Source organism: Neoarius graeffei, chromosome 6 (assembly GCF_027579695.1).
Source record: "Neoarius graeffei isolate fNeoGra1 chromosome 6, fNeoGra1.pri, whole genome shotgun sequence".
NCBI classification, from domain to species: Eukaryota; Metazoa; Chordata; class Actinopteri; order Siluriformes; family Ariidae; genus Neoarius; species Neoarius graeffei.
This window is the reverse complement of record NC_083574.1, coordinates 23,907,534-23,920,222: the sequence shown is the minus strand read 5'-3', so window position 1 is coordinate 23,920,222 and position 12,689 is coordinate 23,907,534. Positions and strand designations below refer to the sequence as shown.

Sequence of the window (12,689 nt, the reverse complement as noted above, 5' to 3'; positions counted from 1 at the left end):
GCCAGCTGCGCCTCACCCGTTAGCAGGGGGAGAAGGCACGCCGTGCGCTGTTCCACCGGCCAACCCCACGCCTCTGCTGCCTGCTCAAAAAGACCGAGGAAGGCTTTGGGGTCATCATGCGGACTCATCTTTGTTAGGGTGAGGTGGGGAGGGTCAGCAGCGGTGGTGATTGGGTACCCCGCCGACGCGAGCAGGTCCCGGAATGCCTGGCAATCTTCCTGTTGTGCCAGCACCAGGGCTTCGAACCGTTGTTCCTGCTCCTTCTGGAGGGCGATCAGCGCCTCGTGCTGGCTCTGTTGGGCCGTAGCGAGGGCATGGACCAGGTCCTTGAAGTGGGAGGACTCCATGTGGCTGTTCCCTTCTGCACTCCGTCCCAGGTTTCGGCACCACTGTTGGATCTGACCAGGTGGGTGGAGCACAGAAGCACGGCAGGCCAGAACTGAGTTCTCAAAAAACTCTATTTTTATTCTCAGCTTTTCAGCTTTACACATTCGTCCCCCCACACACACACACAAGTGTTCAGGTTGGGGAAGAGCTCCCTTCCTCTGCTCTCCTTCTCCTCTTTATAGGGCGTGGTCACTGGGGAAGACACACAAACACAGGTTAATTCCCATCAGGTGCAGTGATTCCACCACTTACCTTCCCTGACTCCACCCTCCATTCACAGACCAACGCTTGGCCACGCCCCCACTGCCACACCTTGTTTGACTGCAAAAGACCTTCAGAAAGATTTAGCAGACCCTGGAGTGGTGGTGCACTGTTCTACTATCCAGCAACACCTGAACAAATGACCTTCATGAGAGAGTCATCAGAAGAAAACCTTTCCTGAAGCAAACATCACACCATCTGTAAAAAAGTTGAAGTTAAAGAGGATGGGTCCTACAATAAGATGATGATCCAAAACACACCTCAAAATCTACAATGGAATACCTCAAGAGACACAAACTGAAGGTTTTGCCATGGCCCTCACAGTCCCCTGACCTAAACATCATTGAAAATCTGTGAATAGATCTCAAAAGAACAGTGCATGCAAGACAGCCCAAGAAACTTGTAGAACTGGAAGCCTTTTACAAGGATGAATGCGCAAAAATCCCCCAAGTAAGAACTGAAAGATTATTAGCTGGCTACAAAAAGTGTTTACAAGCTGTGATACTTGCCAAAGGGGGTGTTACTAAGTACTGACCATGCCAGGTGCCCAAACTTTTTTGCTTCAGGTCCTTTTCATTTTTTGGTATTTTATGCCTGTAAATGATGGAAATAAAAATGTAATCTTGTGGAAGATATTAAAGAAATGTCATCTTTACCCTTATGCCTTTTGGTGATTAGTTCATCTTCTGCTCACTTAACTATTCACAGTAAAAGACATTTTCAGCAAGGGTGCCCAAACTTTTGCATGCCACTGTACACGTGTGCACACACTGCCAGAGCTGTGTCAGACCACTACCATCAGGCGCGCAGCTTGTGAACAGGCAAGGCAGGCAACTGCTTGGGGCCCCCCGAGAGTCGGGGCCCAAGGGCTTATTTATTTTGTTTTTTATTGTTCTTTACCATTGTATTTTCACATTTGGAATTTAAAAAACTTTGGTTTCATACGTTTTTCATTGGTGTCAGATTATTTATAACATATTGGTGATGAACACTGGTCAGAAGGGCCCCCTGGAAATTTTTGCTTGGGGCCACAACAGACTCTAGAATCGCCTCTGACTACCATGCTGCTTTGTGGGGGTGGGGAGGAGTGTGACAATTTAAAATAAATAAATAACAATGGCGCTTTCTCACTTCAGTTGTGTTTCATTTTGTAACATTCTACCAGGCGTTTATTCTACAGGTTCTACAAGCTAGTCAGTAAATCCAGCCAGTTGCTTTAGAGGCATTTGGTTTTGTAAGTGTTGTGGCAATAATACAACAATGTGTTGACAGAAAATGTACTTTTAATACTTAAGTATTTTTAAAAGCAAATACTTCGGTACATTAACTTAAGTAAAAATTTTACTGTACAGCTTTCACTTGTATTGGAGTAACATTTGATCAGTGGGATCTGTACTTTGACTTAAGTAATGAAGTTGGGTACTTTGTCCACCTCTGCAAAAGGCAGATGCTCTTGCTGACCACATATGAGCCAGAACAGTGCTGATCATTTCTTGTTTTGCTGGACATTTTTTGGAAACCAAGTTTCTGCTCGCTAAAGATAACCAGCTAATATTTGAGGACTCAAAACCCCTTTCTTTCAGTGAAGTCTGGATATATTGGCCAACATTTTATGTTATTCAGCAGTTCAGAGTTCAAATCACAGTGGAGTATTGAGATTAGCGTTAGCCAGCCCTTACACACCCTCAACATGACAGACAGTACAAGTGCTATTTTTAGCAGACACCTAAAATGACATCACTTTGTGTGACTCAGGGAAAGCCAAGCAGACACGAGCGTGACTCAGAGTGATCTCCTTGGCCTGTTCTCTACAGACTGAACCCACAGATGAGTGCATACAGCTCATACACACATCTCTACAGTCTGACACGCACTATAACTAATCACACTGTATGTATGTACAGGCTTGTTATTGTGTTGGTTTTTGGATAATTCTGATACACAACTCTTTTCTTCCAAGGCAGCTTGAGGGCCATTTTGGAGCTGGTGCCAAATCTCAAACCAGTTCTTTGTTTTGACAGCCGAAGAATATGGTCTCATCCAGGAAAACTGGTTCAAGAGTGGTGCTAATGTTTTTTTGGTCTAGAATGAAAGAACTGCTTACATCAGGGCCTGGAGGCAGGATTATCACAAAACCAACTAAAACTAAAACCACCATTTTTAAAAATAGCAAAGTTAGTGTAGCGTGTAGTCTGTGTAATCCAGTTGTCCGCCATTATTGTTGTGCTTGGCGCTAGCATTTCTGGGAAAGCGGAAATGTATACATTGATGTAATATCGTGGCTCTATGGTGGGTCTCTAGCCCGTGGAAAACCAAACTGGTTCTTAGAAGCTTCGCAAGTTGAACTGACTCCTGGCCAGAACTAGCACCTAGTTTGTGTTAGTGGAAAGGGCATAATGGTGGCCATGCCTTCCGTTGCTGGGGTTGGTGGACACAGGGGCCCACGCCTTCTGTCGCTGAGGCTGGTGGACACAGGGGCCCATGCCTTCTGTCGCTGGGGCTGGCGGACATGGGGCCCACGCCTTCCATCGCTGGGGCTGGCAGACACTGGGGCCACGCTTTCCATTGCTGGGGCTGGCAGACACGGTGGCCATGCCTTCTGAGGCTGGCGGACACGGGGGCCACGCCTTCCGTCGCTGGGGCTGGTGGACACGGGGGCCATGCCTTCCAGCGCTGGGGCTGGCAGAGGTGAACATGGAAACGTAATAGAACCCTGAAATCCAAGATTAGCTCTGAGAATAAATGATAACGTGTGAATGAAAGGCGAATAAAAGCATTAATGGAATGCTAGAACTCGACTAACATTGCTCACCTTGATAAGTAAAAGAAGTCATAAGAAGACCCTCCACCTATAGAAGGAGAGGTGGAGGGTCCGAACTGGGTGTTATGGAGATGATATTGAGTCATCAGCCATCCTGGATGAGATCAGGAAACTCCCCAGATCACTAGTGATTCAGGATCAAGTCACTCTTCAGCACTGAGTCAAATGACTATGTATACAGTCATTTGTTTACAAAGATGACTGATAGTTATGAATATTGGTCAGAGTGAACTGAAAAATATGACTGCACAATAAAAATGGATTACAGTTCTGTTTTTTGGAAGGATTTATTTTTCATTGTTTGATGCTGGACTTCTTCCTGAATATAGCACACAAAACCCAGAAAACATGCTACACCTACAGAAAACAATACAAAAAATGTTTTTAGCAAACATTTTGCTTAAAAACATCAATGATCAAAATAAGAGGTAATAAAGAAATAAGAAAAAAGCTGCTTTATTTCATGCAAATCATAGTATGACACTAGTGTTCCCACTTTTGGGATGTAATTGAACCCTAAGCATGTTGGGTTATGTGGTATATTCTAAATTAATACTGTTTATTGTAGTTGGCACAGAGGAGATTGTTTGAGAAATGTGGCTGTTGAGCTGAGCTGGTTGAAATCACTAAAGGGGCGGGGCAATGTGTGCTGTTGTTGTAGGCAGATATCATGTCTATGGTCTGATGTAGCTTGGGTTATGTGAACATAAAATATAGAAGTGATTTATAGAAAATTGTGCACACTGATTGATCGAGAAATTCAGACTATTTCCCGATAATCACCTTGAGCGACTCAGCAAAATGGCGGCCAATCACTTTGTCACTGTAAGTGAGGAAGAATTACAAATTATGAAAGAAAATGCTGTTCCTAAAAGCAGTAAAGATGCTACAAACTTTGGTCTAAAACTATTCAAAGGTAAGGTGCAATTGTGATTTATTTGATCAATTTCAAAACAAAGTATTTTATATGAGTCGGCATAGATGAGTGAAAAGTCTGTGCGCCTTTATTACATTTGCATGCCGCTTTTGAAGTTTGAAATAAATAATTTTTTAAATTATTTTGTTTGAAATACTCACCTGTATACCTATTTATATTAAAACAATTCTGTTACAGTCCGGTCCAGTCCGTCCATACCTTAGATTGTGGGACTTCCATGCCGACTCCAGGACAGGAATTCAGTCCTGCCTTGCTGAAGGCCATTTCTGTCATGATCTGCCCCGGACTTCCACTCCGGAGATTTATTATCTCCCAGCTCAGCGCAATCCAGATCCGGGATGGCATTCACTTCCTGGTCTGCTCTAGGCCGTTCTCAGAAGGGGACTTTGCCAGAATGTCTTGTCTGTTTCTCATGGCATCTCTGTGCCATTTTGCTTCCTGGATTTTTGCTCTCTGTTTTTGCCTATTCTTTGCCACAGTTTTTGCATTCTCATCTTGCCATTTTTTTCATGTTTTTGTGCTACGTTTTTTGTTTACAGTTTTGTTTTTTCTTTTGTCTGGACTATTTTTGCTATTTTTGTTCGTTTATTCTCTTGGACTTTTAATTTATTTTTTTTCATTCATTTGATTTTCTGGTTTGTGTTTCTGCTTTTGGATCCGACTCACATCTTGTCACCCATAACAGTACGTTCTGGCCAACATGGATCCAGCGGAACTGAACCATCTGAGAACGGCTATGCAGCAGCAAGGAGCCCTCCTCGGGACTCACCAACAGGAATACAAGCAGATCACCCAGAACCTGGACAGCCTGTCCAATTCACTCAACCTCCTAGCCACACAAATTCAGCACTCCCAAGCCGTGCCTACCCCTGCCCAGCCGTCTCTTTCTTTACCTCCCACCACCGTCGCTCTTCACGAACCAAGACTCCCTTCGCCTCAGCCCTACAGTGGAGAACCAGGTACCTGCAGATCTCTTTTGTCACAGTGCTTGCTGATCTTGGAGCTTCAACCGCTGGCTTTCCCCACAGAACGCTCCTGGGTAGCCTATACCATCACATTCCTCACTGGCAAGGCCAGGGAATGGGGGACGGCGGTCTGGGATGCCGACACACCCTGTTGTTCCAGCTTCAAGGAATTCTCTGAGGAAATGAGGTGAACATTCGACTGCTCTCTGTCCGGCTGGGAGGCGGCAAGCGAGCTCATGGAACTGTGGTAGGGGTCCCTATCTACCTCGGATTATGCCATAGAGTTCCGGATGTTGGCAGCGTCATGCGGTTGGAACGAGAGTGCCCTGGTCAATGCATTCCTACATGGCTTCTCCGACACCATCAAGGATGAACTCGTCTCACGGGAACTGCTGTCGGACCTCTCCAGCCTGATGGACCTTGCCAATCGTATTGATGCACGGGTTCAACAACGGAGGAGAGAGAGGAATTGCCTCAACTTCAATCCCTCTCCACCACCCGCCTCGTCCATCGAACCAATGCAGGTAGATTGGGTACGGGTGTCAGCGAAGGAACGACTGAGCCGACGGAACATGGGGGCTTGCTTCTACTGCGGTCAGCAGGGACACCTCTGCCGAGCCTACCCGCTAAAACGACGAGCCCACCAGTGAATCAAGAGGCCCTGGTGGGCAATGTTTGGAACCAGTCCCTTGCCAACCGACCATTGCTCCCTGTTATCATCACTCTCAACAACCGGCATCACCATCTTCAGGCACTTGTCGACTCAGGGGCGGACAGGAACCTGATCCTGCTCTGCCACCACCAAGGATCTCGGAATCCTGTTACTCGCCCTCAAGGTCCTTCTCACCGTCCTGACACTGGCTTGACCACCATCACTCACCTCACTGCCCCGCTCATCCTAAGGATTTCAGGTAATCACTCCGAAACTATACAACTTCACGTCATGAACAACCCTCATGTTCCCGTTATTCTTATTCCCGTTATTGGATTACCCTGGTTGATGCAGCACAACCCCCACTTAAACTGGACTGACCACACCATCTTAGGCTGGAGTCCTTCCTGCCTGGCCTCTTGCCTGAACTCCGCTCTGCCTCCCACCAAACCACCTCCGCCCTCAGCCAGCGAGTTTCCCGACCTTTCTCATGTGCCTCCGGAGTATCTGGACCTCAAGCCTGTCTTCAGTAAGACCCGAGCTGTGTCCCTTCCTCCTCATAGACCTTGTGACTGTGGTATCGGCCTCCTGTCAGGGACGGTGCCACTCAAGGGACGTTTCTACTCTCCCCCGCTGAGAGACAGGCCATGGAGAAATAAATCACTGAGTCTCTGGCAGCTGGGATTATCCGCCCTTCCTCCTCCCTGGCAGGGGCGGGATTCTTCTTCGTGGAGAAGAAAGACAAGTCGCTCTGCCCCTGCACTGACTATCGAGGTCTCAATGCCATCACAGTCAAGAACCGCTACCCACTATCGCTTATGACTACAGCCTTCAAACTACTCTAGGGAGCCAAGGTGTTCACTAAACTAGACTTACGCAACGCTTATCACCTAGTTAGGATCAGGGAAGACAGCCTTCAACACCACCCCAGGCCACTATGAGTACCTCGTAGTCCCTTTCGCGCATGCAGTATTCCAGGCGTTGGTTAATGATGTCTTGAGGGACTTTAACACCTTTGTCTTTGTTTACCTGGATAATATCTTGATTTTCTCTCGCTCCCTGGAGGAACATCGGGGTCACATCCGGCAGGTTCTTCAGTGCCTGCTGGAGAATAAGGTGTTGGTTAAGGCAGAGAAGAGTGAGTTCCACCAAAGCTCTGTCTTGTTCCTGGGGTTCATCATTTCACCAGCCAAGATCCAGATGGACCCCTTTAAGCTGGAGGTGATTGCTGACTGGTCCACCCCATCTTCGAGACGAGAGCTCCAGCGCTTCCTGGGGTTCGCCAACTTTTACAGGCGTTTCATCCGCAACTTCAGCATGGTGGCCGGACCTCTCTCAGCCCTGACCTCGACCAAGACCATGTTCAAGTGGGGGGAGGAAGCAGAGAAAGCCTTTTCCAGTCTCAAGCACAGGTTTACCACAGCACCCATTCTCACCATACCCAATTCTACCAAGCAGTTTATCATCAAGGTCGATGCCTCCGAGTCAGGGATCGGAGCCATCCTATCCCAGAGGGCCAATGACAACAAGGTCCGCCCATGCTCCTTCTCCCGCCGGCTATCCCCAGCTGAACGAAACTACGACATCGACAACCGTGAACTACTGGCCATGAAACTAGCCTTGGAGGAGTGGAGGCACTGGCTCAAGGGTCTGACCTCCCGTTCCTAGTCTGGAGCGACCATAAAAACCTGGAGTATCTCAAGTCTGCCAAACGTCTCAACTCCTGTCAAACCTGTTGGTCTCTCTTCTTCTCCCGATTCAACTTCATGCTGTCCTACCGCCCAGGCTTCAAGAACAGCAAACCTGACGCCCTGTCCAGGATGTTCTCCTTCCACCAAGAGGAGTCCAAGCCACCCAAGACTATCCTTCCTCCACGCTGCCTGGTGGGAGCCGTTATTCTAGAGGTTGAGATGCTTGTGCAGAAGGCCCTGGAGCAGGACCCTGGTGAAGGTAACTCCAACAATATTCCTTGTAACCATCTGTCTGTCCCCTGTCATGTGCGAACTTAGGTGCTGCAGTGGGGTCACGGTTCCAAGTTGGCCTGTCATCTGCAGGGCTCGACATTAACGCTTGTCTGGGACAAGTGATACTTTATGTCGGACAAGTTCATCATCTCCGTTACTTGTCCGATTGGATAAGTGCCAAAATACGCCGATATTCGGGTTACATATCAAATTTATCAGTTTATTCACATGATTTCCGAAGCATCTCATTTGACATATTGTTTTGATGAATCGCTGGATGTTTCTATTCGGAAAGAGCGATGTGCGCATGCGCAATATTCAGACCCTCCAGGATTTTGCGATGTTGCGATTTGCAACATCAATGCAAATTCAACTAATCCCCGCGAATTCAGGGCGGTGTTGCAATTGTATCCAATCACCGCAACTTTCCCGCAAATTTGACCAATCGTTGGCGTCGTCTTGAGGTGACGTCGACAAACTACCTTCCGCCTTTCTTCTGTGTATACGTTCAAGAGAAGCAGCATGTGCAAGTCAGTGTTTATATAGGCTTAAATTCTGTTACTGAAAGTGTGTTATGTTTACAGTGAAGGACTGTGCACTTTACATTATTTTTTACTTAATACAAGAAATTAATGGATGCCAACATTTTTGCCAAAATGGTATTTTATTTTCCATTGTTTAGGCAGCTTCAACATCATACTGTGAGGTTCTGTTCAAATTGTATTTTTTTTCTTCTATGAAGCCTGAGCCATTTATTTTGCTAGTTTATAATTATTGTTTAATTTAGTCTTCAGGAGAGACTGCCTGCACACAGTACTAGTATTAATAGTTTTTTTTTTCTTACATGAAAGCTGAGGCATTTATATTATATTTTAAGGTAACTTCATGTTGTGCTGTGAGGTTCTATGCACTTTTGAACCAACAGGAGCATTTGGATAAGTAAAGCCTATTTTTCTGCATTTTTGTAGTCCTGGTTATCTTTTATATTGGCAAAGTTGTTTATAGGACCATTTCTCAGTGTCTTTGTTTTTTTTAATCAATAGTTTTTCAGTAATAACTTAATATTTAACATACTCAATTTTAATCACAAAAAGAGAAAATCGCAACAATTTCTCGCAACTTTCACTTCCTCCCGCAATGTAATCGCAACAAAAACCTAAAAAACACTACAACTTTCGCAATTTTTTGGAAAACCCCCCACAACATCAGACATTTGTGGCAGACCACAGAATCCAGGGACACATGTCGGCCGAAACGAATCCGAGATAATTGCAAAAGAAGCATTTTTTTTCGAAATTTGTGATTTTTGTTTTTTTCCATCATGTGCAAGTTGAGATCTTGAAGAATGCAATCAGTATTTCAGATAATAGATTGTTTTGTTGGAAAAGCATACATTTTTTGTTGCAAATTGTCTCGTTTTTGTCAGGACTGTAGCCTGCTGGGGGTGTGGGTAAATTACCATATGGGCCATTCACATGAAGATTCAAGTCATTTGGGGTTTTTTTTCCGCGAATCAGCTGTATGATCCGAGTTGAGCGCGTGGCTACTTAACCTGCATAGAGACGTGTGATTTCACTATGGAATGAGGAAGCTAAACAGAGCGCAGAGGAGCAAACACCGTGAAGCAGACACTTCGGTATTTACATCGGAGATCACCATTTCTAGCAAAAAAAAATGCAACCTCGTTTTCCAGATTGAATGGAATACTTGAATGATTGAATGATACACGGACCGTTCTAGGACTACATTCCGATGGGGTAAGTTTATTAATCTAAGGCTGTGTGGTTATTTTTGCATGTAACGGAGAGTGTTGTGGTTTGGTTAAGCCTAGGTCACAACCGGACGTATGATTTTTTGGCGTTTCCCAAATCGCTACGGGTTTTTTTTGTTCACGGAGAAAGACGCGCGTTGGCCGTAAGTTTGTCTTGCAACTTGAAAAAAACGTAAGCGCCCGTAGAGTTTGTTTGACATGACAAAGAACCTCTGCGGCCGGTCTGCGGCTCGAAAATCAGCACATCACACGCGCGCTCTTGTGCACTTCATGCGCGCTCTCCGTGTGTTTCTTGCGTTTTTTGCATGTAGACCGGCCATAGGAGCGCGTACTGTACGGCCGGTTGTGACCGAGGCTTTACATGAAACTAGTGTTGTGTTAGTTGTGTCATCATCGTGCTATCTTTCTTTCTTATGGTGTGAGTAATTTTTCAACCACAAAACGTTAAAGTATACTTTAGGACTTATTTTTGTACTTCATAATTGTTTTGGGCATACTTTGCATGGAAGGAAAATTGACGTGGTGATCTTTGTTTACATGAAAGTAGTATCGTGCTAGCTCGTAGGGGGTAGGGCTTTCCTTAATGTCATGCAAATGAGCACCATTATGTGCCCGCCCTACACCCAGAGTAGCTGAGATGGAAAACTTTGAGGGCGATTTTCTCCCTTTTCTGTTTTAAGAAGTATACACTTTCAAAAGGCCACACATTCTTCAAATATTGTCAGATCTCCACATGGAAGGCATCATTGGAAAGCTTAGAAACTGTACTTTCTGAATCTGTCAATAACTCAAAATGCCCCTGGGCCGACATGTGTCCCTGGATTCTGTGGTCTGCCACATTTTAGCCCGCAACAATCTCAAAAAAGGCCCGCGAAATCGGCCAATACCGCTTCGTGTATTTGAGCTGAAAAGTAAACGGTCGTTTATGATTGGTTTTAATCGTGTCATACACGTGGATTTGTTGACATTTCTGTTGGCGGGATCATTATTCAACTGTATATTTACGTTGAGTATGTGGTAATTTCCAAATCTTTGAATTGTTGTTGATGGTGTTCATTACAAAAATTTAGACATTTAGAAAATGTCCCTCCTGAAGTTCGGCTTCACAAAGAGGTCTAGTGAATCCGAGGCATCTGGTGCTGAAAAGAAGAGGAAACAATCACAGCAGAACTATGAAAGCAAGAGAAAGCATAAACTTCTCAATTCTTGGAAGGATGAATTTGAATGGGTCCAAGACACCGGAGATGGAATGCAAAGTTCTCTGTGCATATCGCATCCTACTTATGCTGATGTCTCGAGCAGCATGTTTAAAGGTACAGCTTCATATAGGCGAGACATTCTAGTGTCTCATGGCAAGAGCACAAGCCACAAGCGGTGTGATGCAAATGCAATAAAGATTGTTGGGTTACAAATAGTTTGTGGTGTCTTTTTTTTTTCAAATATTTCTTCGGACAAGTCAACTTCACATTCGGACAAGTAAATTTCCTTTCAACTTGCCCGACAGGATAAGTGGTTTCAAAAGTTAATGTAGAGCCCTGATCCGGGAGCCGCCTGAACCCTGGCTCTCATCCAGCAGTGCTTTTGGTGGCCATCCATCAAGGAGGACGTCCAGGAGTTCGTGGCAGCCTGTGACACATGCTCCTGGAACAAGACACCCAATCGACCCCCTGCCGGCCTACTAAGACCCCTTCCTACTCTGCATCGACCTTGGTCTCACATTGCCCTGGACTTCATCACAGGACTCTACAATTCAGGTGGCAATACATGCATCCTCACTGTCATTGACCATTTTTCTAAGACCATCCATTTCATTTCTCTGCCCAAGCTCTCCTCAGCCAAAGAGACTGCAGAACTACTCATCCACCACGTTTTCCGCCTACATGGTCTGCCTACCGACATAGTTTCTGATCGGGGTTCTCAGTTCACTGCACAGTTCTGGAGAGCCTTCTGCAAACTCATCGGGGCCACCTGTAGTCTCTCCTCAGGCTTCCACCCACAGACCAACGGCCAGGCAGAATGGGCCAACCAGGCTTTGGAGGTTGCACTCAGGTGCATGGCGTTCAGGGATGCCAGTTCTTGGAGCAAGTACCTTCCTTGGATCGAATACATACATAACACTCTCCCTTCCTCTGCCACAGGTCTCTCTCCATTCCAGTGCTCACTAGGTTACCAACCACCACTGTTCCCCAGCCAAGAGGAGGAGGTCGCCGTACCATCAGCCCAGGCCTTTATACACCACTGCAGGAAGACGTGGGCATTGGCCCGGAGAAGACTCATTTGCTCCGCACTTGCATCCAAGAAGCAGGCCGACAAACATTGCTCTAAGGCACCCACCTACTGAGTGGGCCAACGAGTTATGCTCTCCATGCACCACCTGCCACTTACGGCCATCTCTTGCAAGCTGGCACCCAGGTTCCTTGGATCCTTCCTCATCAAGAAGATAATCAAGCCATGTTCTGTTAAACTGGCATTACCACTCACCATGCGACGTGTTCACCCTACCTTTCATGTATCACAGCTTAAACCTCTGGTTTCCAGTCCATTCTGCATGCAGACGCTCATCTAAGTTTACAAATCTGTCATTGCTTAACTCTTAACTTAATATTTTCTATTGTGAATAATATAATTTAAAAAGTTTATAATTTCTGCTTTCCAAAGAAATTTATCTCGTTAAGATCTGTTTAGTACTTTGGGAGTAATGGCAGGTGGAAGTTGGTACAACAGAGTACACACTCTGCTCGCATGACATCGGGAAACTGCCAGTGCTTTTTGAGTCACTGGAAAGTGGTCAGGCTCACTTCTGATCAGTTTCCGATTGGATTACTCATGAATATCAATCAGAATTTTTATAGGGATGTTCTGTAGCTCTCACTGTTTCTGATGAAGTATTCAGCAAAATTTTCCACCTGCTAATTTTGATGTTATGATTCA

At 45.7% G+C, this 12,689-nt stretch overlaps 1 protein-coding gene across 1 annotated transcript in view; it reads left to right on the top strand.

Annotated features, from left to right (window-relative positions):
- pak1 (p21 protein (Cdc42/Rac)-activated kinase 1) overlaps positions 1 to 12,689 on the top strand; it is a 243,751-nt gene that overhangs the window by 132,881 nt on the left and 98,181 nt on the right. The gene's annotated exons all lie outside the window — the stretch shown is intronic.